The sequence below is a fragment of the Bombina bombina genome, chromosome 4 (assembly GCF_027579735.1).
Source record: "Bombina bombina isolate aBomBom1 chromosome 4, aBomBom1.pri, whole genome shotgun sequence".
NCBI lineage: Eukaryota > Metazoa > Chordata > Amphibia > Anura > Bombinatoridae > Bombina > Bombina bombina.
The window spans coordinates 426,604,038-426,627,914 of NC_069502.1; positions in this window are offsets into that span (position 1 = coordinate 426,604,038).

Genomic DNA, 23,877 nt, shown 5'->3' on the forward strand with positions numbered 1-23,877 from the left:
ACTGAGATAATCCGCTTCCCAATTGTCTATTCCTGGAATATGAACCGCAGAGATTAGACAGGTGCTGGATTCCGCCCAAACCAGAATTCGAGATACTTCTTTCATAGCCAGAGGACTGTGAGTCCCTCCTTGATGATTGATGTATGCCACAGTTGTGACATTGTCTGTCTGAAAACAAATGAACGATTCTCTCTTCAGAAGAGGCCAAGACTGAAGAGCTCTGAAAATTGCACGGAGTTCCAAAATATTGATCGGTAATCTCACCTCCTGAGATTCCCAAACTCCTTGTGCCGTCAGAGACCCCCACACAGCTCCCCAACCTGTAAGACTTGCATATGTTGAAATTACAGTCCAGGTCGGAAGAACAAAAGAAGCCCCCTGAATTAAACAATGGTGATCTGTCCACCACGTCAGAGAGTGTCGTACAATCGGTTTTAAAGATATTAATTGAGATATCTTTGTGTAATCCCTGCACCATTGATTCAGCATACAGAGCTGAAGAGGCCGCATGTGAAAACGAGCAAAGGGGATCGCGTCCGATGCAGCAGTCATAAGACCTAGAATTTCCATGCATAAGGCTACCGAAGGGAATGATTGTGACTGAAGGTTTCGACAAGCTGAAATCAATTTTAGACGTCTCTTTTCTGTCAAAGACAGAGTCATGGACACTGAATCTATTTGGAAACCCAAAAAGGTTACCCTTGTCTGAGGAATCAATGAACTTTTTAGTAAATTGATCCTCCAACCATGATCTTGAAGAAACAACACAAGTCGATTCGTATGAGATTCTGCAAAATGTAAAGACTGAGCAAGTACCAAGCTATCGTCCAAATAAGGAAATACCACAATACCCTGTTCTCTGATTACAAACAGAAGGGCACCGAGAACCTTTGTAAAAATTCTTGGGGCTGTAGCTAGGCCAAACGGCAGAGCCACAAACTGGTAATGCTTGTCCAGGAAAGAGAATCTCAGGAACTGATAGTGATCTGGATGAATCGGAATATGCAGATATGCATCCTGTAAATCTATCGTGGACATATAATGCCCTTGCTGAACAAAAGGCAAGATAGTCCTTACAGTTACCATTTTGAATGTTGGTATCCTTACATAACGATTCAATATTTTTAGATCCAGAACTGGTCTGAAGGAATTCTCCTTCTTTGGTACAATGAAGAGATTCGAATAAAACCCCAGCCCCTGTTCCAGCCAACTCTAGATCTGAAACACATTTCAGAAATGCTTGAGCTTTCGCTGGGTTTACTGGGACACGGGAAAGAAAAAATCTCTTTGCAGGAGGTCTTATCTTGAAACCAATTCTGTACCCTTCTGAAACGATGTTCTGAATCCAAAGATTGTGAACAGAATTGATCCAAATTTCTTTGAAAAAACGTAACCTGCCCCCTACCAGCTGGGCTGGAATGAGGGCCGCACCTTCATGTGGACTTAGAAGCTGGCTTTGCTTTTCTAGAAGGCTTGGATTTATTCCAGACTGGAGATGGTTTCCAAACTGAAACTGCTCCTGAGGAAGAAGGATCAGGCTTTTGTTCTTTGTTGAAACGAAAGGAACGAAAACGATTATTAGCCCTGTTTTTACCCTTAGATCTTTTATCCTGTGGTAAAAAACATAATTTATGCTTACCTGATAAATTCCTTTCTTCTGTTGTGTGATCAGTCCACGGGTCATCATTACTTCTGGGATATTATCTGCTCCCCTACAGGAAGTGCAAGAGGATTCACCCAGCAGAGTTGCTATATAGCTCCTCCCCTCTACGTCACCTCCAGTCATTCGACCAAGGACCAACGAGAAAGGAGAAGCCAAGGGTGTAGTGGTGACTGGAGTATAATTTAAAAAATATTTACCTGCCTTAAAAAACAGGGCGGGCCGTGGACTGATCACACAACAGAAGAAAGGAATTTATCAGGTAAGCATAAATTATGTTTTCTTCTGTTATGTGTGATCAGTCCACGGGTCATCATTACTTCTGGGATACCAATACCAAAGCAAAAGTACACGGATGACGGGAGGGATAGGCAGGCTCATTATACAGAAGGAACCACTGCCTGAAGAACCTTTCTCCCAAAAATAGCCTCCGAAGAAGCAAAAGTGTCAAATTTGTAAAATTTGGAAAAAGTATGAAGCGAAGACCAAGTTGCAGCCTTGCAAATCTGTTCAACAGAGGCCTCATTCTTAAAGGCCCAAGTGGAAGCCACAGCTCTAGTAGAATGAGCTGTAATTCTTTCAGGAGGCTGCTGTCCAGCAGTCTCATAGGCTAAACGAATTATGCTACGAAGCCAGAAGGAGAGAGAGGTAGCCGAAGCCTTATGACCTCTCCTCTGACCAGAGTACACGACAAACAGGGAAGACGTTTGTCGAAAATCCTTAGTTGCCTGCAAGTAGAACTTGAGGGCACGAACTACATCCAGATTGTGTAGAAGACGTTCCTTCTTTGAAGAAGGATTTGGACACAAGGATGGAACAACAATCTCTTGATTGATATTCCTGTTAGTGACTACCTTAGGTAAGAACCCAGGTTTAGTACGCAGAACTACCTTGTCTGAGTGAAAGATCAGATAAGGAGAATCACAATGTAAGGCTGATAACTCAGAGACTCTTCGAGCCGAGGAAATAGCCATTAAAAACAGAACTTTCCAAGATAACAATTTTATATCAATGGAATGAAGGGGTTCAAACGGAACACCCTGTAAAACGTTAAGAACTAAGTTTAAACTCCATGGCGGAGCAACAGTTTTAAACACAGGCTTGATCCTAGCTAAAGCCTGACAAAAGGCCTGGACGTCTGGATTTTCTGACAGACGCCTGTGTAACAAGATGGACAGAGCTGAGATCTGTCCCTTTAATGAGCTAGCCGATAAACCCTTTTCTAAACCTTCTTGTAGAAAGGACAATATCCTAGGAATCCTAACCTTACTCCAGGAGTAATCTTTGGATTCACACCAGTATAGGTATTTACGCCATATCTTATGGTAAATCCTTCTGGTAACAGGCTTCCTAGCCTGTATCAGGGTATCAATAACCGACTCAGAAAAACCACGTTTTGATAAAATCAAGCGTTCAATTTCCAAGCAGTCAGCTTCAGAGAAGTTAGATTTTGATGTTTGAATGGACCCTGTATCAGAAGGTCCTGTCTTAGAGGTAGAGACCAAGGCGGACAGGATGACATGTCCACTAGATCTGCATACCAAGTCCTGCGTGGCCATGCAGGCGCTATTAGAATCACTGATGCTCTCTCCTGTTTGATTTTGGCAATCAATCGAGGAAGCAGCGGGAAGGGTGGAAACACATAAGCCATCCCGAAGTTCCAAGGTGCTGTCAAAGCATCTATCAGAACCGCTCCCGGATCCCTGGATCTGGATCCGTAGCGAGGAAGTTTGGCGTTCTGGCGAGACGCCATGAGATCTATCTCTGGTTTGCCCCAATGTCGAAGTATTTGGGCAAAGACCTCCGGATGAAGTTCCCACTCCCCCGGATGAAAAGTCTGGCGACTCAAGAAATCCGCCTCCCAGTTCTCCACTCCCGGGATGTGGATTGCTGACAGGTGGCAAGAGTGAGACTCTGCCCAGCGAATTATCTTTGATACTTCCATCATTGCTAGGGAGCTTCTTGTCCCTCCTTGATGGTTGATGTACGCTACAGTCGTGATGTTGTCCGACTGAAACCTGATGAACCCCCGAGTTTTTAACTGGGGCCAAGTCAGAAGGGCATTGAGAACTGCTCTCAATTCCAGAATGTTTATTGGTAGGAGACTTTCCTCCTGACTCCATTGTCCCTGAGCCTTCAGAGAATTCCAGACAGCGCCCCAACCTAGTAGGCTGGCGTCTGTTGTTACAATTGTCCAGTCCGGCCTGCTGAATGGCATCCCCCTGGACAGATGTGGCCGAGAAAGCCACCATAGAAGAGAGTTTCTGGTCTCTTGATCCAGATTCAGAGTAGGGGACAAGTCTGAGTAATCCCCATTCCACTGACTTAGCATGCACAATTGCAGCGGTCTGAGATGTAGACGTGCAAAGGGAACTATGTCCATTGCTGCTACCATTAAGCCGATCACCTCCATGCATTGAGCTACTGACGGGAGTTGAATGGAATGAAGGACACGGCATGCATTTAGAAGCTTTGTTAATCTGTCTTCTGTCAGATAAATCTTCATTTCCACAGAATCTATAAGAGTCCCTAAGAATGGAACTCTTGTGAGAGGAAAAAGAGAACTCTTCTTTTCGTTCACTTTCCATCCATGCGACCTTAGAAATGCCAGAACTAACTCTGTATGAGACTTGGCAGTTTGAAAGCTTGAAGCTTGTATCAGAATGTCGTCTAGGTACGGAGCTACCGAAATTCCTCGCGGTCTTAGTACCGCCAGAAGGGCACCCAGAACCTTTGTGAAGATTCTTGGAGCCGTAGCCAATCCGAATGGAAGAGCTACAAACTGGTAATGCCTGTCTAAGAAGGCAAACCTTAGATACCGGTAATGATCTTTGTGAATCGGTATGTGAAGGTAAGCATCCTTTAAATCCACTGTGGTCATGTACTGACCCTTTTGGATCATGGGTAAGATTGTCAGAATAGTTTCCATTTTGAACGATGGAACTCTTAGGAATTTGTTTAGGATCTTTAAATCCAAGATTGGCCTGAAAGTTCCCTCTTTTTTGGGAACCACAAACAGGTTTGAGTAAAACCCTTGTCCTTGTTCCGACCGCGGAACCGGATGGATCACTCCCATTAATAACAGATCTTGTACACAGCGTAGAAACGCTTCTTTCTTTATCTGGTTTGTTGACAACCTTGACAGATGAAATCTCCCTCTTGGGGGAGAGAATTTGAAGTCTAGAAGGTATCCCTGAGATATGATCTCTAGCGCCCAGGGATCCTGAACATCTCTTGCCCAAGCCTGGGCGAAGAGAGAGAGTCTGCCCCCCACTAGATCCGGTCCCGGATCGGGGGCCCTCGGTTCATGCTGTCTTTGGGGCAGCAGCAGGTTTCCTGGCCTGCTTGCCCTTGTTCCAGGACTGGTTAGGTTTCCAGCCTTGTCTGTAACGAGCAACAGCTCCTTCCTGTTTTGGTGCAGTGGAAGTTGATGCTGCTCCTGCTTTGAAATTCCGAAAGGGACGAAAATTAGACTGTCTAGCCTTAGCTTTGGCTTTGTCTTGAGGCAGGGCGTGGCCCTTACCTCCTGTAATGTCAGCGATAATTTCTTTCAAACCGGGCCCAAATAAAGTTTGCCCCTTGAAAGGTATATTAAGTAATTTGGACTTAGAAGTTACATCAGCTGACCAGGATTTTAGCCACAGCGCCCTACGTGCCTGAATGGCGAATCCTGAGTTCTTAGCCGTAAGTTTGGTTAAATGTACTACGGCCTCCGAAATGAATGAATTAGCTAGTTTAAGGACTCTAAGCCTGTCCGTAATGTCGTCCAGCGTAGCTGAATTAAGGTTCTCTTCCAGAGACTCAATCCAAAATGCTGCCGCAGCCGTAATCGGCGCGATGCATGCAAGGGGTTGCAATATAAAACCTTGTTGAACAAACATTTTCTTAAGGTAACCCTCTAATTTTTTATCCATTGGATCTGAAAAAGCACAGCTATCCTCCACCGGGATAGTGGTACGCTTAGCTAAAGTAGAAACTGCTCCCTCCACCTTAGGGACCGTTTGCCATAAGTCCCGTGTGGTGGCGTCTATTGGAAACATCTTTCTAAATATAGGAGGGGGTGAGAACGGCACACCGGGTCTATCCCACTCCTTAGTAACAATTTCAGTTAGTCTCTTAGGTATAGGAAAAACGTCAGTACTCGCCGGTACCGCAAAGTATTTATCCAACCTACACAATTTCTCTGGAATTGCAACAGTGTTACAATCATTAAGAGCCGCTAAAACCTCCCCTAGTAATACACGAAGGTTCTCCAATTTAAATTTAAAATTTGAAATATCTGAATCCAATCTGTTTGGATCAGAACCATCACCCACAGAATGAAGCTCTCCGTCCTCATGCTCTGCAAGCTGTGACGCAGTATCAGACATGGCCCTAGTATTATCAGCGCACTCTGTTCTCACCCCAGAGTGATCACGCTTGCCTCTTAGTTCTGGTAATTTAGCCAAAACTTCAGTCATAACAGTAGCCATATCTTGTAATGTTATCTGTAATGGCCGCCCAGATGTACTAGGCGCCATAATATCACGCACCTCCCGGGCGGGAGATGCAGGTACTGACACGTGAGGCGAGTTAGTCGGCATAACTCTCCCCTCGCTGTTTGGTAAAATTTGTTCAATTTGTACAGATTGGCTTTTATTTAAAGTAGCATCAATACAGTTAGTACATAAATTTCTATTGGGCTCCACCTTGGCATTGGAACAAATGACACAGATATCTTCCTCTGAATCAGACATGTTTAACACACTAGCAATAAACTTGCAACTTGGTTACAATCTTATTTAACAAAAACGTACTGTGCCTCAAAGAAGCACTAAACGATTAAATGACAGTTGAAATAATGAACTGAAAAACAGTTATAGCATCAATCCTTAAAAAACAACACAACTTTTAGCAAAGGTTTGTTCCCATTAGTAAAGTAACAATAATTAAATTTGAAACATAAAAATTACAGAGCAACGTTTTTAATCACAGTCAATATATAAGTCTCACAGCTCTGCTGAGAGAATCTACCTCCCTCCAAAGAAGTTTGAAGACCCCTGAGTTCTGTTAGAGATGAACCGGATCATGCAGGAAATACAAGAGTAACTGACTGGAAATTTTTGATGCGTAGCAAAGAGCGCCAAAAACGGCCCCTCCCCCTCACACACAGCAGTGAGAGAGAAACGAAACTGTCACAATTAAAACAAGCAACTGCCAAGTGGAAAAATAATGCCCAAATATTTATTCACTCAGTACCTCAGAAAATGCAAACGATTCTACATTCCAGCAAAAACGTTTAACATAATAAATACCTATTAAAAGGTTTAATGTACTTTTAACAGAGTAATTCCGGTGAAATACCATCCCCAGAATACTAAAGTGTAGAGTATACATACATGTCATTATAACGGTATGGCAGGATTTTCTCATCAATTCCATTCAGAAAATAAAAACTGCTACATACCTCAATGCAGATTTATCTGCCCGCTGTCCCCTGATCTGAAGCTTTTACCTCCCTCAGATGGCCGAGAAACAGCAATATGATCTTAACTACTCCGGTTAAAATCATAGTAAAAACTCTGGTAGATTCTTCTTCAAACTCTGCCAGAGAAGCAATAACACGCTCCGGTGCTATTGTAAAATAACAAACTTTTGATTGAAGTTATAAAAACTAAGTATAATCACCATAGTCCTCTCACACGTCCTATCTAGTCTTTGGGTGCAAGAGAATGACTGGAGGTGACGTAGAGGGGAGGAGCTATATAGCAACTCTGCTGGGTGAATCCTCTTGCACTTCCTGTAGGGGAGCAGATAATATCCCAGAAGTAATGATGACCCGTGGACTGATCACACATAACAGAAGAAAAGTTCCTTTCCCATCAGTAACAGTTGAGATAATAGAATCCAACTGAGAACCAAATAATTTGTTACCCTGGAAAGAAATGGAAAGTAGAGTCGATTTAGAAGACATATCAGCATTCCAAGTTTTAAGCCATAAAGCTCTTCTAGCTAAAATAGCTAGAGACATAAACCTGACATCAACTCTGATAATATCAAAAATGGCATCACAGATAAAATTATTAGCATGTTGCAGAAGAATAATAATATTATGAGAATCATGATCTGTTACTTGTTGCGCTAAAGTTTCCAACCAAAAAGTTGAAGCTGCAGCAACATCAGCCAATGATATAGCAGGTCTAAGAAGATTACCTGAACACAGATAAGCTTTTCTTAGAAAGGATTCAATTTTCCTATCTAAAGGATCCTTAAACGAAGTACCATCTGACGTAGGAATAGTAGTACGTTTAGCAAGGGTAGAAATAGCCCCATCAACTTTAGGGATTTTGTCCCAAAATTCTAATCTATCAGACGGCACAGGATATAATTGCTTAAAACGTTTAGAAGGAGTAAATGAATTACCCAAATTATTCCATTCTCTGGAAATTACTTCAGAAATAGCACCAGGAACAGGAAAAACTTCTGGAATAACCACAGGAGATTTAAAGACCTTATCTAAACGTTTAGATTTAGTATCAAGAGGACCAGAATCCTCAATTTCTAAAGCAATTAGTACTTCTTTAAGTAAAGAACGAATAAATTCCATTTTAAATAAATATGAAGATTTATCAGCATCAACCTCTGAGACAGAATCCTCTGAACTAGAAGAGTCATTAGAATCAGAATGATGATGTTCATTTTAAAAATTCATCTGTAAAAAGAGAAGTTTTAAAAGATTTTTTATGTTTACTAGAAGGAGGAATAACAGACATAGCCTTCTTGATGGATTCAGAAACAAAATCTCTTATGTTATCAGGAACACTCTGAACATTAGATGTTGATGGAACTGCAACAGGTAATGGTACATTACTAAAGGAAATATTATCTGTATTAACGAGTTTGTCATGACAATTAGTACAAACAACGGCTGGAGGAACAGCTACCAAAAGTTTACAGCAGATACACTTAGCTTTGGTAGTTCCAGCACCAGACAGCGATTTTCCTGAAGTATCTTCTGACTCAGATGCAACGTGAGACATCTTGCAATATGTAAGAGAAAAAACAACATAAAAAGCAAAATTGATCAAATTCCTTAAATGACAGTTTCAGGAATGGGAAAAAATGCCAAGGAACAAGCTTCTAGCAACCAGAAGCAATGAAAAATGAGACTTAAATAATGTGGAGACAAAAGCGACGCCCATATTTTTTAGCGCCAAAATAAGACGCCCACATTATTTGGCGGCTAAATGCTTTTGGTGCCAAAAATGACGCCACATCCGGAACGCCGACATTTTTGGCGCAAAAGAACGTCAAAAAAATGACGCAACTTCCGGCGACACGTATGATGCCGGAAACAGATAAGATTTTTTGCGCCAAAAAAGTCCGCGCCAGAATGACGTAATAAAATGAAGCATTTTCAGCCCCCGTGAGCCTAACAGCCCACAGGGAAAAAGTCAAAATTTTTTAAGGTAAGAAAAAAAAAATTGATTCAAATGCATTATCCCAAATATGAAACTGACTGTCTGAAAATAAGGAATGTTGAACATCCTGAGTCAAGGCAAATAAATGTTTGAATACATATATTTAGAACTTTATAAAAAAGTGCCCAACCATAGCTTAGAGTGTCACAGAAAATAAGATTTACTTACCCCAGGACACTCATCTACATGTTTGTAGAAAGCCAAACCAGTACTGAAACGAAAATCAGCAGAGGTAATGGTATATATAAGAGTATATCGTCGATCTGAAAAGGGAGGTAAGAGATGAATCTCTACGACCGATAACAGAGAACCTATGAAATAGACCCCGTAGAAGGAGATCATTGCATTCAAATAGGCAATACTCTCCTCACATCCCTCTGACATTCACTGCACGCTGAGAGGAAAACCGGGCTCCAACCTGCTGCGGAGCGCATATCAACGTAGAATCTAGCACAAACTTACTTCACCACCTCCATAGGAGGCAAAGTTTGTAAAACTGATTTGTGGGTGTGGTGAGGGGTGTATTTATAGGCATTTTAAGGTTTGGGAAACTTTGCCCCTCCTGGTAGGAATGTATATCCCATACGTCACTAGCTCATGGACTCTTGCTAATTACATGAAAGAAATGGCTTACCTTCCCACATGGGGATTTCTATCAGTCTTCTAGCATTACCAGGTCTTGTTAGAAAAAAATGACTGAGCATACCTTAAGCAGTTTAAGCCTGCAAACTGTTCCCCCCAACTGAAGTTCTCCGGTACTCAACAGTCCTGCGTGGGAACAGCAATGGATTTTAGTTACAACATGCTAAAATCTTTTTCCTCTCAGCAGAAATCTTCATCACTTTCTGCCTCAGAGTAAATAGTACAAACCGGCACTATTTTAAAATAACAAACTCTTGATTGAAGAAATAAAAACTACAAATCTAACACCACATACTCTTTACCCTCCCGTGGAGATGCTAAGAGAATGACTGGGGGCGGAGCCTGAGGGGAGCTATATGGACAGCTTTGCTGTGTGCTCTCTTTGCCACTTCCTGTAGGGATTGAACATATCCCACAAGTAAGGATGAATCCGTGGACAGGATACACCATGTAAGAGAAATGAACATATTCTTTAAATTTGGCTTCCATACAGTTTTTAAATTTGAGATCCTTCGCAAGAAAAGTAGGGAATGAAAATCGCCTATAGGTTTGTGTTAAATCACAAGAATGAAAGTCTAGACAAATAGGGGCATGATCAGATATAACAATAGGTAATATCTGAGCTTGGACTTGTGTTTTACATAACCTTTCAACGAGTAAAAATAAGTCTATCCTTGAAAGCGATTTATGTGCTTTTGAGAGGCAGGTATAATTGCAAGAATCAGGGTTTTGCAGCCTCCATACATCCCGAACTTTCAAATTAGTAAATAATCTGGAAAAAAGCTTTGACTCCAATTTGTCCCTTTTTGTATTTTTTGGAACAGGATCTTTTCTAAGCCTGTCTAGAGGATATTTAGGTGCCATATTGAAGTCCCCTCCCATAATAAGATAACCCTCAACACATGTCATAAGCTTAGCTTGTAAATTTTCCCAGAACACCAAGTCAAAAACATTTGGGGCATATAAATTACAGAGTATATATAATATATTATCAATTTTAATTTTTAAGATTATAAATCTCCCCTCAGAGTCAGGATCTACCTGAATTATTTCATAGTTAATACCTTTACCAATAATAATAGCCAGTCCCCCCTTCCTGTTGATACTTGGGGAGAAAAAGACTTCTCTGACCCAAGAGGATTTGAGTTTGAGAATTTCTTCAGGTTTTAGATGTGTTTCTTGCAGAAATGCAAGAGAAGTATTAATTTTCTTTAAATATGACACTATTGTTTTTCTTTTGATAGGGGATGTAAGGCCTCCTATGTTCCATGAAGTGATTTTAAGTTTACTAGGCATAACTATTCTCTATATAAGAGATATAAGAGCAGAGGAAGAGGGGAAGGGAGAGAGAGGAAAAAAAAAGAAGAAAAAAAAGGGGGAAAAAAATTGGGGAGGGGATACACCAGAGGGACTATACCATCTAGGCTATCTGGTACCCAATATAGAAGGATCCTTCTCATTGAAAATAATTTTGACAGTTAATAAATCAATTATATTACTAACATTGACTATACAATAATTAGTCTGCAGGGAACTTTTCGGCATAAAACCTTCCTGCCTCTGTAGCTGAATCAAAGAAATATGTTTGGTTGTCTAGATGTATTTTAAGTCTGGCGGGATGTAGTATAGTTGCTTGTGTTCCCTTTTGGATAAACTTTGTGCATATTGGGGTTATTTCCCTTCTCTTTGTGACTGTCTCTAGTGAGTAATCCTGAAATAAGAGAATTTTATTATCCCCTAAAAATATGCGTTGATGCTTACGGAAGGATTACATGAATGTGACCTTATCTTGGTAGTTCAGAAATTTAGAAGATAAACATGATTAAGGTCAGTTGATGACCGAAACGTTGTTGTTCTTTTGAATGTTTCTTCATTAAAAGCAGTTGAAAAACTTTAAACTGTGGTGCTGCTACTCTTTGCATCTACAGTTCAGAAATTTAACAATAATTGGTCTAGGTCTAGTGTTAGTTTTAGTAGAGGGGATGGTGCCTATTCTGTGGACTCTTTCTATGAATGTTTTGGGGAACCCTTCAGAGATCTGGGGGATTGTAAGTGTAAGTAATTTGAATAAATCCTCATATTGTTTTTCCTCGGGAACCCCAATTATTGTTAAATTATTCCTGCGTGTGCGGTTCTCAAGATCTTCAATTTTGTTCTGTAGTTTAAATATAATATTGGAGGAAGCTTCAGACCTAATATTATTTTCTATCATAGCATCCTCAAGATCGGATATCCTTTGCTCTGCTTCTGTGAGCCTGCTAGCAAATTGTTTAACTTCTAATGATAAGTGTGCAATATCTACTTTGATCTCATTTTTCAAATTTAGGCGCAAGGGCTTCAGATATTTTGGAAACTAACGATTGGATATCCATAGATTCTGTTGGTGTTTGAATACTGGTGGTGGATGGCTGTGCCTCAACGGGAGGATCAAGAATGCTTTTATTTCACTTATCTCTCTGTCTAGCCACCATGGAGGGAGGTGGTGTTTTAGAGTGAGGATGTAGGAATTTATCCATATAGTTGTGAACATGCGAATTGTGATCAGTGTAAGTGAATTGGTCCAGTGAAGGAGAAAAAAAGAAAAAGAGATAGGACCCCTGACTAGGGAGAGAAGATGATTTACAGGGGGGATTACTCCCAGTGAAACAAGAGTGAGGGAAGGGGAAGTGATAGGTGAGGAATGTGCAAATTTATTTATTTAATCGTGAGTTGCCTCTTAATCCGGCAGGGAAACGTGACTTATTATGGGGGTAGACAGAGAAAAAACAACGATAACATAATTTATGCTTACCTGATAAATTTATTTCTCTTGTAGTGTATCCAGTCCACGGATCATCCATTACTTGTGGGATATTCTCCTTCCCATCAGGAAGTTGCAAGAGGATCACCCACAGCAGAGCTGCTATATAGCTCCTCCCCCAGCTGTCATTCGACCGAAAACAAACAGAGAAAGGAGAAACCATAGGGTGCAGTGGTGACTGTAGTTTAATTAAATTTAGACCTGCCTAAAAAGGACAGGGCGGGCCGTGGACTGGATACACTACAAGAGAAATAAATTTATCAGGTAAGCATAAATTATGTTTTCTCTTGTTAAGTGTATCCAGTCCACGGATCATCCATTACTTGTGGGATACCAATACCAAAGCTAAAGTACACAGATGATGGGAGGGACAAGGCAGGATTAAGCGGAAGGAACCACTGCCTGAAGAACCTTTCTCCCAAAAACAGCCTCCGAAGAAGCAAAAGTATCAAATTTGTAAAATTTGGAAAAGGTGTGAAGCGAAGACCAAGTCGCGGCCTTGCAAATCTGTTCAACAGAGGCCTCATTTTTAAAGGCCCAGGTGGAAGCCACAGCTCTAGTAGAATGAGCTGTAATCCTTTCAGGGGGCTGCTGTCCAGCAGTCTCATAGGCTAGGCGTATTACGCTCCGAAGCCAAAAGGAAAGAGAGGTTGCCAAAGCTTTTTGACCTCTCCTCTGTCCAGAGTAAACGACAAACAGGGAAGATGTTTGACGAAAATCCTTAGTAGCTTGTAAGTAAAACTTCAAGGCACGGACTACGTCCAGATTATGTAAAAGACGTTCCTTCTTTGAAGAAGGATTAGGACACAATGATGGAACAACAATCTCTTGATTGATATTCTTGTTAGAAACCACCTTAGGTAAAAACCCAGGTTTAGTACGCAGAACTACCTTATCTGCATGAAAAATCAGATAAGGAGAATCACATTGTAAGGCAGATAGCTCAGAGACTCTCCGAGCTGAGGAAATAGCCATCAAAAACAGAACTTTCCAAGATAAAAGTTTAATATCAATGGAATGAAGGGGTTCAAATGGAATTCCTTGAAGAACCTTAAGAACCAAGTTTAAGCTCCACGGGGGAGCAACAGGTTTAAACACAGGCTTAATTCTAACCAAAGCCTGGCAAAATGCCTGGACGTCTGGAACCTCTGCTAGACGCTTGTGCAAAGGAATAGTCAGAGCAGAAATCTGTCCCTTTAAGGAACTAGCTGATAATCCTTTGTCCAAGCCCTCTTGGAGAAAGGACAATATTCTAGGAATCCTAACCTTACTCCATGAGTAATTCTTGGATTCACACCAATAAAGATATTTACTCCATATCTTGTGGTAGATTTTCCTGGTAACAGGCTTTCGTGCCTGTATTAAAGTATCAATGACTGACTCGGAGAAGCCATGCTTTGATAGAATCAAGCGTTCAATCTCCATGCAGTCAGTCTCAGAGAAATTAGATTTGGATGATTGAAAGGACCTTGTATCAGAAGGTCCTGTCTTAGAGGCAGAGTCCATGGTGGAAAGGATGACATGTCCACTAGGTCTGCATACCAAGTCCTGCGTGGCCACGCGGGCGCTATCAGAATCACTGATGCTCTCTCCTGTTTGATTTTGGCAATCAGTCGAGGGAGCAGAGGAAACGGTGGAAACACATAAGCGAGGTTGAAGAACCAAGTCGCTGCTAGAGCATCTATCAGCGTCGCTTCTGGGTCCCTGGACCTGGATCCGTAACAAGGAAGCTTGGCGTTCTGGCGAGACGCCATGAGATCCAACTCTGGTTTGCCCCAACGATGAATCAATTGAGCAAACACCTCCGGATGGAGTTCCCACTCCCCCGGATGGAAAGTCTGACGACTTAGAAAATCCGCCTCCCAGTTCTCCACGCCTGGGATATGGATTGCTGACAGGTGGCAAGAGTGGTACTCTGCCCAGCGAATTATTTTTGAGACTTCTAACATCGCTAGGGAACTCCTGGTTCTCCCTTGATGGTTGATGTAAGCCACAGTCGTGATGTTGTCTGACTGAAATCTGATGAACCTCAGTGTTGCTAACTGAGGCCAAGCCAGAAGAGCATTGAATATCGCTCTTAACTCCAGAATATTTATTGGAAGGAGTTTCACCTCCTGAGTCCACGATCCCTGTGCCTTTAGGGAGTTCCAGACTGCACCCCAACCTAGAAGGCTGGCATCTGTTGTTACAATTGTCCAATCTGGCCTGCGAAAGGTCATACCCTTGGACAGGTGTACCCGAGACAACCACCAGAGAAGAGAATCTCTGGTCTCTTGATCCAGATTTAGTAGAGGGGACAAATCTGTGTAATCCCCATTCCACTGACTGAGCATGCATAATTGCAGCGGTCTGAGATGCAGGCGCGCAAATGGCACTATGTCCACTGCCGCTAACATTAAGCCGATTACCTCCATGCACTGAGCCACCACAGGGCGCGGAATGGAGTGAAGAACACGGCAAGCATTTAGAAGTTAGAACCGCCAGAAGTGAGCCCAGAACCTTTGTAAAGATTCTCGGGGCTGTAGCCAACCCGAAGGGAAGAGCTACAAATTGGTAATGCCTGTCTAGAAAGGCAAACCTTAGAAACCGATGATCTTTGTAAATCGGTATGTGAAGGTAGGCATCCTTTAAGTCCACTGTGGTCATGTACTGACCTTCTTGGATCATGGGTAGGATGGTCCGAATAGTTTCCATTTTGAATGATGGAACTCTGAGGAATTTGTTTAAGATCTTTAGATCCAAAATTGGTCTGAAGGTTCCCTCTTTTTTGGGAACCACAAACAGATTTTAATAAAAACCCTCTCCTTGTTCCGTCCCATAACTAGGAGGTCTTGTACACAGCATAGGAATGCCTCTTTCTTTATCTGATTTGCAGATAGCCTTGAAAGATGAAATCACCCTTGTGGAGGGGAAGCTTTGAAGTCCAGAAGATATCCCTGAGATATGATCTCCAACGCCCAGGGATCCTGAACATCTCTTGCCCACGCCTGGGCGAAGAGAGAAAGTCTGCCCCCTACTAGATCCGTCGCCGGATAGGGGGCCGTTCCTTCATCCTATGGGGCTCCACCATGGCTTTCAAACATAATGAACAAGTAGTTTCCTCTGTGTCAGACATGTTTAAACAGACTAGCAATGAGACTAGCAAGCTTGGAAAACACTTTAAACAAGTTTACAAGCAATATAAAAAACGTTACTGCACCTTTAAGAAACACAAATTTTGTCAAAATTTGAAATAACAGTGAAAAAAGGCAGTTACGCTAACCAAATTTTTACAGTGTATGTAACAAGTTAGCAGAGCATTGCACCCACTTGCAAATGGATGATTAACCCCTTAATACCCAAAACGGAATAATAAATGACAAAAACGTTTTTTCAAACAGTCACAACAACTGCCACAGCCCTACTGTGGCTTTTTACCTCCCTCAAAAACGACTTTGAAGCCTTTTGAGCCCTCCAGAGATGTCCTGGATCATGCAGGAAGAAGCTTGATGTCTGTGTCTAATTTTTGCTGTGCCAAAAAACGGCAAAATAGGCCCCTCCCACTCATATTACAACAGTGGAAAGCCTAAGGAAACTGTTTCTAGGCAAAATTCAAGCCAGCCATGTGGAAAAAAACTACGCCCCAATAAGTTTTATCACCAAATACATATAAAAACGATTAAACATGCCAGCAAACGTTTTATATTACATCTTTATAAGAGTATAAAACACCACACTCCTCTAACGACCTCCATCTTGGTTGAGGCTTGCAAGAGAATGACTGGATATGACAGCTGGGGGAGGAGCTATATAGCAGCTCTGCTGTGGGTGATCCTCTTGCAACTTCCTGTTGGGAAGGAGAATATCCCACAAGTAATGGATGATCCGTGGACTGGATACACTTAACAAGAGAAATATAGCTCAAGAGTACCCAGGTGAGGTCAGGTAACACACTTTCAAGAATTAGATATAATTTTAATGTTTTAATTCACCTTAAACTTATATTATGATGATCAAAGAGATCCTTTATGATAAATAAAGTTATGAAATCAGTGGTCGCGCCACAGGAAAACAAATTATATCAAGGAAAAAGACTTGCATTCAAATGTTGTATGCCAGTATTAAAAAAGTCAAATATTATACTTGTTTTAGACAAAGTGAAATATAATGATTTTTTTTTTTATATATTATGAATATCAGAATTCATTATGCAGGGTGGTTCTCTCACTCCTGCAGAAATAAAATTTTCCTTATGCACAAGAAATTGACAGTTACCACCCCACTTACACTTATATAAAGTTATAAAAGAAGAGTGGGATTCCCCAGTATATGAATGTTAGGTAGTCAAAGAGTCTAATTATTTTAGGAAAACTATTGATATTTAAATATCTAGTAAGTCTGTATGTTATGGACAAGAGGGTTCACAGTAAACAAGCAATAGAATTTTACATAGAAAGTCCCTACCCCTCCTCTTTTGAGGCACAGACTTGTTGAATATCCCTAGGAATGATTTGGGAAACTATAGCCTCTAATAATATATATTCAAAGCTAAGATCAATTTAGCTAAGAAAAATTATATAGGTTATATTGTATGTCCACTAAGATTAAACCTAAAAGGTTTTTTATAACAGAGCAAGCTAGTCTAAGATATTTACTTAGGCTAAAGACACACAAAAAAAAAAAAAAAAAAATTATGCCTGTAAAAAAAAAAACAAACAAAAAAACAAAAAACAAATCTTCGTTCACCTTCCACCCATGGGACCTCAGAAATGCCAGAACAATGTCCGTGTGGGACCTGGCAACTTGAAAAGTCGACGCCTGTATCAGAATGTTGTCTAAGTAATGGGCTACTGCTATACCCCGCGGCCTTAGGACCGCTAGAAGGGACCCTAGAACCTTTGTAAAGATTCTTGGTGCCGTGGCCAACCCGAAGGGAAGAGCCACAAACTGGTAGTGCCTGTCTAGAAAGGCAAACCTGAGAAAACGATGATGACCTTTGTGTATCGGGATGTGAAGATAAGCATCCTTTAGGTTTACGGAAGTCATTTAGTGACCCTCCTGGATCATAGGAAGGATAGTTCGAATAGTCTTCATCTTGAAGGATGGAACTCTGAGAAATTTGTTTAAGATTTTGAGATCTAAGATTGGTCTGAATGTTCCCTCTTTCTTGGGAACTACAAACAGATTTGAATAGAAGCCCTGACCCTGTTCCTCCTGCGGAACTGGGTGGATCACTCCCATAATTAGAAGGTCTTGAACACAATGTAAGAATGCCTCTCTTTTTAACATTTTATTTATATCCAACATTGCACGCAAGCATACAAATTCCACACCACACTGCCGCGCAGGGCAGACAGACATCATGAGGGCAATATTGATACAGAATCTTTGACTTTCAATTACAGGGTCATTAATTGCTTTTTGCAGAAAATTTGTACACACTGTTGGGGATTTTATGTTTAACATAACAAACTAAACTAAACAATAATAACCTAAACTAAAATAAAACAAAACAAAACAAACAAACAAAAAAAAAAAAACAACAACACCTCCTTCCATCAAAACTATGGGAATATAAGTCACCTTACGAAATGAACAGGTGGAATATCCTCATAATCGGAATCTCAGAGACATATTGGATGATAGTAAAATGTGTATCCTAATCAATATGAAATATGCTGGGGTCAATACCATGGAGCTTAAAGCAGACTAACACACACAAAAAATCAAAACAATCCTACAAATGTCTATGAGTTTTATATATACATGCTGTAGAAAGATATTACCTGGTGATCAGCTCTCGTAAGATGAGATCTAGCATAAAATGGTTAGTTATGGGTTAGGGCTGGGAGATGCCGACCTGGTGTACCGGGGAGGAGAAGATGGGGGCTATGAGTTGCGTTAGTCGAGTATATACATTTCACCTTGTGATGTGATTTCAGGGATGCAGCTGCGAGGATTGTTCCTGGACCAGATGCTATATAATAGTCCAGTGCCAGGTTGTCCTAACAGATATGTAACCAGAAACACCCAAAGAGGTGCCGCTGGTATCATAGACCAGACAAGATTATATGATTTCCAAAAGCTGGTACTGTATAGATAAAAGTATTTTGCAGACATAAATAAATATATAAATAGGTACAGGGTGGGGTGGTAGCGACTGAACTCACGCTTTATATCGTCAGTACTATAATGGCTGCTGTAAATAAGATGAGTGTACAAGAGAAGCGATCATGTGACCAACATTCCACTGCCATAAAAGGCAGTTAGAGAGGCGAGCTATGACACTGTGCATCCCAAGTAGCTAAAAGTTATCACTGATGTTTCAGTAGGTTAGACCTTAATCAAACACACTTATGAGGCTGTAATCAATAAGACCTGTACATTTCTTTGACGCTGCATTATGGTGAATGTATAGCAAAATCATGCTACATTCTAACGTAACCATGGGCTGGTACTAGGGCAAGATTGAGGGAATAGTACTTATTTATAAATGTTACTGATGAGAGCCTACAAGCCTTGAGCAGGTATATGACGTCATCCTAAGAAAGCGATATCTATTCAAAACAATAGCTTAATCTGTTTAAAGACCCCAGTAGGAGGCATAATCAATTTACATATAATATAGTTAATTAGGAGGCAAAAATAATACTACAAAAAATAATAAAATTAAACACATAACACATGTACAGCATGCAACATAGTCAGGTGGGGTAAGTTGGGAGCTCTGCTGACTAGCAACTGGACATATAGAGTCACCATGTTGGGTTGCTGAGTAAAGTATATTAGATTACAGACCAGGTGACAGCTATACTTATTTCTGAATGCCCATAAACCCGAGGAGAGCAGCAAGCTCCGTCCTGCTGCCAACATGACACCTCAGCCAATGCCTCTCCTGAGTCTCGATGTAAGTTCAGCACCCGATAGCGGCAATAGTTCCCTTAATCCATGGGTGCATTGTGGCCTGTCCTCCCTCAGTAGATCAAGTTCTCCATCTGCCACAAACAGTCCCGTGTCAAAGATAAGCAGCCGATGAGACGCTAGCGCCCGCATTCCACCAGGTGAAATGTTGCTACGCTGCTGATGTATGCTTTGCAAGATTATGTGATTCAGGGTCTGGTGGGAGGAATAACGGGTGTCAGAAGCCTGCTGCAACTTAGAGGTAGTTTCAGGTGACTCTGTGTCTGAGTTTGCGGGCGTATTGGCAGGTAGGCTCTGGGTCTCATCCAAGCTCAGCATCTTAGTAGAAATAGGTGCCATTGCGGTGACGGCAGAGGCTCTAGTAAACACATGTCCCAGTGTTAAATTAACCAAAGGGTCTGTGGCAGGATATGTAGGAGAGACTGTAGGCAAGTTTTGAGTTCCAACAGCGTGCAGACCTGCCCCAGCCATCATAGCGATTTCTAGCGATTTCAGAAGTTGTCGTTACTTCAGTCGCCCATGCAGTATAATAGCTGAGGATATTTGGTGTGGAGGGATCCGCCAACTGATTATTCAGACCCGACCCAGACTTTATATCTGCTTCTAAGCAAGGTTCGTGTTCCTCTGCTTTTTCATTACTATGCTGAGAGAAACTTTCCTGTGTAATGTCTCGATCATTAGCTGGTAAAGCAGCTTCTAGTCGGCGCCATTTTGTCAGAGTGTCTTCGGGTCTCTGTGCTCGGATCTCGGCTATCAAATGCTGCGCAGCCTCATCCAGCCTAATACATTTTGGCAATAGCAGTTCCGTCAAGGAGAGCAAAATTTCCTTACACTTGTAGTCTACTGAGGGTGAGCCCGGTATCTTGTGTTCCCGGGCTGTTTCTGCACAAGACAGCATGCTGCACATATCTCCGTTCCCCTCTTATATTCTACTTTCTCTGACTTCTCGGGGGCCAGATGATATCAATTCTGATCCCGTAAGGTTCCCAAACAACTTGCTTGCTAAGGGAGATTAGGATGGCTGAAGAAATGGCCACTTTCAAACAAAACTTTTGAGACAATCTGCAGAGCTTCACAATATTGTGGCCATCTTGGAGCGCCGCCCACCCGGAAGTCCCGAATGCCTCTCTTTTTATCTGGTTTGCAGATAAAAGTGAGAGATGAAATCTCCCTTTTGGGGGAGAGGTTTTGAATTCCAGAAGATAACCCTTGGACACAATTTCCAATGCCCAGGGATCCTGGACATCTCTCGCCCAAGTCTGGGCGAAGAGAGAGAGTCTGCCCCCTATTAGATCCGTTTCCGGATCGGGGGCTGCTCCTTCATGCTGTCTTAGAGGCAGCAGCAGGCTTTTTGGCCTGTTTCCCCTTGTTCCAAGCCTGGTTAGGTCTCCAGACCGGCTTAGACTGGGCAAAAGTTCCCTCTTGTTTTGTGTTAGAGGAAGTTGAAGCTGCGCCACTCTTGAAGTTTCGAAAGGGCCGAAAACTAGACTGTTTGGTCCTAAATTTGTTGGACCTGTCTTGAGAAAGGGCCTTTTCCTCCAGTGATGTCAGAAATGATCTCCTTCAGTCCAGGCCCGAATAGGGTCTGTCCTTTGAAGGGAATGTTGAGAAGTTTAGACTTTGAAGTCACGTCAGCTGACCAGGATTTAAGCCATAGCGCACTGTGCGCCTGTATAGCAAAACCTGAATTTTTAGCCGTTAGCTTGGTTAAATGAACAACGGCATCAGAAACAAATGAATTGGCTAGCTTAAGGGCCCTAAGCTTGTCAATAATATCTTCCAACGGGGTTTCAACCTGTAGAGCCTCCTCTAGGGACTCAAACCAGAAAGCCGCAGCAGCAGTGACTGGGGCAATGCATGCAAGAGGCTGGAGAATAATGTCAGGATTCCATTTCATGTTTTACTTCTCTCACTTCTCATCACATGGTTCTCTCACTTTCATGTTACTTAAGGCTCCACCTGTCAGCAAACAGGTGCTTAGTTATTTTCATTAGCAGGAGTAAAAGCTTACACACAGTCTCTGAGCTGCATTGTTTTTCTCAAACCAACTGCTTTCACAAAGGACTGTTTGCTTGGATTACTCTGTACTATTTTCTACAAGGATTACATCCCCTGAAATATCCTGTTTGCATCCTTGGATTTACAGCTAAGTTACCTCTTAATTTTATTCCTTGCATACTATTTGAGAACTTAACTGCTGAATTGCTATTGTACACTTACAGCATCACTCTTAATTTAACTGGAGCTGACAGGCACTGTAGTTTTCTAAATAACTCTGCACACTATTTCATACTGGGGAATCAATGTCTCCTTTCTCACTTCATAATATATATGCTGCTTTAAGAACAAGACTTTGAGCTTTAAGTTTCAAGCTTGAACTGAAGAGGATTTAACTATTTCAAAATAAAAACTGTTACTTGGTTTTGCAACTGCAAGTCTGGGCATCTTGCCAAATTCCCCTCTTACTCTGCAGCAGTTGCTCTCAATAAACACAGTTACAAAGTTGCAGCTACAAGACAACTGAAGCATTCTCTGTGACTTGTTAAAAGTACATCTCTTGCAAACCAAGCTTACTTCTTACAAGGATTAACCAACTCTCTCCTGCATTACATGTTTATTTAATGTAAGCTTAAAAAAAAAAAAAGAATTTTTGCTCTCTCAAGTTCTTTAAATTAGAAGCATATTTTTCTTCTATCATTTTTTCATTATTTTTTCCATACTGTGCCAGTCTAACAGTATTGGAAATATTGTGCTTAGAAGGATTCATGTTGTGATAGTACTAACCGCATTGAACCTCTAACTTAATATTAATTCACCACAGGTTTACTGGTCAATGCTCACCTAAATAGCCCAAAAACCCTGGTGATACAAAACAATAATTGATCTGCAGTTGCGTTCCACTTACATAGTTGAAATAGACTTTACATAATAACTAAGCCCTACAATGGAACCAGCAGATCTCCCAACAATTGTTTATAACCTTTCTAAACGAGTGGATGAACTTAACCAGGGTCTCAGGGATTTAAAAGTAGAGAATGAGACCCTTAGGAAGGTTATTCAAGATTCAGTTTCTAGCAAACCTGTTCCTGCACAGCCTGTTACTGAGCCAATCATTGCTCCCCCAGATTTTTTCCATGGTGACAGACGTCAGTATCGTCAATTCAGAAATGCTTGTGTACTAACATTTAGTCTGAAACCTGTCACATATCCTAATGACAGGACCAAGGTGTTGAGCATGATTACTTATCTACGTGGGGAACCCCGCATTTGGGCAGATACTTTGTTTGAGTCAAACAGCCCTCTTCTGTCCTCTTTACAGTCCTTCCTTGCTGTTATGGATGAGTTATATTCAGATTCCAACCTCCAACATACAGCGGATGATAAACTGAGGAAGTTAAAACAAGGCAACCGACCAGTCGAGACCTATATTACTGAATTTAAACAACAAGCTATTGATTCCCAATGGAATGCAGTTGCTCTTAAAAGTCAATTTAGATTAGGTCTGTCTGATCAGGTGAAAGATGAACTTGCTCGTATAGATATCCCAGACTCTTTGGAAGCATTTATGAGATTGGTTATGCAGATTGATAGGAGATTAAGAGAAAGAAAGACGGAACGCCAGCACACAGAGCCCTCCTATAAAAGGCCTCCTCACCCCATTCAAACAACTTCCACTGCTCATTCTTCTAGCAGTGCTCCAGAGGCTATGGAGATTGGCTTCATTCGAGGCCCCCTCACTTCTGAAGAAAGATTCAGACGTAAATCCAAGGGACTTTGCATGTATTGCGGTTCCGCTGCTCACTCTGTTCAGGATTGTCCATCTCTACGCAAGAACAAGAACCGTAAGTCATTTTCTAGTTTGACTTCTCTATTGGTATATGATAAACCCATTCACTGTATTCTACCCCTCTCTTTACAGTGGGACTGCAAACAGCTGAAGAAAGAGGCCATAATTGATACAGGCGCACAAGGAAACTACATGGATGCTTCTATTGCATTAACAAATAAAATACCACTCATAAAAAAAACAGAATTTATGTTTACCTGATAAATTACTTTCTCCAACGGTGTGTCCGGTCCACGGCGTCATCCTTACTTGTGGGATATTCTCTTCCCCAACAGGAAATGGCAAAGAGCCCAGCAAAGCTGGTCACATGATCCCTCCTAGGCTCCGCCTACCCCAGTCATTCGACCGACGTAAAGGAGGAATATTTGCATAGGAGAAACCATATGATACCGTGGTGACTGTAGTTAAAGAAAATAAATTATCAGACCTGATTAAAAAACCAGGGCGGGCCGTGGACCGGACACACCGTTGGAGAAAGTAATTTATCAGGTAAACATAAATTCTGTTTTCTCCAACATAGGTGTGTCCGGTCCACGGCGTCATCCTTACTTGTGGGAACCAATACCAA